At 34.4% G+C, this 1696-nt stretch overlaps 1 long non-coding RNA gene across 1 annotated transcript in view; it reads right to left on the reverse strand.

The window, feature by feature from the left end:
• Window positions 1-491: 491 nt before the first annotated feature.
• LOC128248101 (uncharacterized) overlaps window positions 492-1696 on the reverse strand; it is a 2249-nt gene continuing 1044 nt past the window's right edge. Inside the window, exon 2 of the long non-coding RNA XR_008264366.1 lies at window positions 492-1684. This is a non-coding gene — a long non-coding RNA (uncharacterized LOC128248101). The remainder of the gene's footprint in view (window positions 1685-1696) is intronic.

Below are 1696 nucleotides of genomic sequence, written 5' to 3' on the forward strand. Positions count from 1 at the left end.
TGTTGGACAATTTGACTGAGGACTGGTGAAACCAGATGGCTACACCAGGCTCCAATCTGATTTGGCAGAGTTTCTACAGCTGGATGCTCTTCCTAATGCCAACCACTCATAGAGTGTAGTGGGTGCTTTTACGTGTCATCCGCATGAAGGCCAGTCAAGCGGTACTGGCAACGGCCACGCTCAAAATGGTGTGTGTGTGTGTGTATATATATATATATATATATATATATATATATATGTATACAATGTATTTGTGTGTGTGTGTTTATCCCCCTACCATCGCTTGACAACTGTTGGTCTGATTATGTTCCTGCAGCTTAGCAGTTCAGCAAAAATGACTGATAGAATAAATATTAGGATTATAAAGAACAAGTCCTGGGGTCAATTTGTTTGACTAAAGGTGGTGCTCCAGCATGGCCGCAGTGAAATAACAAACAAGCAAACAAAAGAAAAAGAAATAAAAGAAAAATGCTGGAAATACAAGTCAAGTCTTTGTTTGTTTTTGGTTTTTTTTTCCAAGTTATTTATTTGTTGTGATATCTCATTACAAAATATCCGTTACAATAGAGGGAATATGAAAAAAAAAAAATAATAATAATAATGAATAAGAAAGTTACATGATCACAGAAATGAATACAAGAGTAAACAACTTGACAGGCCTTTTAATGAAATAATGATGAACCCTAAAAATGAAAGGGGTGGTGGGGACGCAGAGAGAGAGAGAGAGAAATGGGGGCAGCATTTAGAGAGGCGACATGGGAACTGGAAAATGTAAAAAAATTTAAAAAAATAAATAATTAAAAGTTGGTGAGAGAATATGGAAGCAAGCAAGCTCCATAATTAGCTAATTAATTAACTGTTAAAGCAATTCGGAAATTAAAGTATTGTTGTTGTTGTTATCAAAACTTGGTGGAAGCCTTGTTGTATGTGGAATATTTCTGAGGAATGAAAGAAAGCTTGCAGGAATTCAGTTATGTTCTCTGTAAGCCAAGATGGAATGACAGCAATGAAGGCATTATTTAATAGCTTAGAATTTTCGCTTATAATATTGGGCTGTCAGATGAATTCATTCATTTTCCATTTTTTTTTCACCCCTACCCCCACCAGCCATTTTTATTTCAACCTTTTCCAATATTATTTCAATTAACACAAAAATATTTTTATGTGTTCATGTGTGTGTGTATACATGTATATATATATATATACATATACTTATATATACATCTTAATACTTGGCAGAAATAACAGAGCAACTCAATGGCCGAAGCACAAGACTCTCCAACGCTGAGTCCCTGTGTCACTTACGTTAAATATTGGCATCAAACTTTTGCACAAGGCCAGCAATTTGGGGGAAGGGGACAAGTTGATTACATCGACCCCAGTACATAACTGGTACTTGTTTTATCGATCCTGAAAGGATAAAAGGCAAAGTCGACCTCAGCGGAATTTTGAACTCAGAATGTAAAGACATGAAATGTTGCTAAGCAGTTCGTTTGGAATGGTAACAATTCTACTAGCTTGCTGCCTTACTTCTGCCAAAATAGAAATATATATATATATATATATATATATATATATATATATACATACATACATATATACACACACATATATATTATAGGTTTTTTGTAGCCATTCCCTTACAATTTTCGCTTGTCAGTTTTGTAATTTGAATAAATTTTACCTCTTTTCAAAC

The sequence above is a fragment of the Octopus bimaculoides genome, chromosome 6, assembly GCF_001194135.2.
Source record: "Octopus bimaculoides isolate UCB-OBI-ISO-001 chromosome 6, ASM119413v2, whole genome shotgun sequence".
In the NCBI taxonomy this organism is placed as follows: Eukaryota; Metazoa; Mollusca; class Cephalopoda; order Octopoda; family Octopodidae; genus Octopus; species Octopus bimaculoides.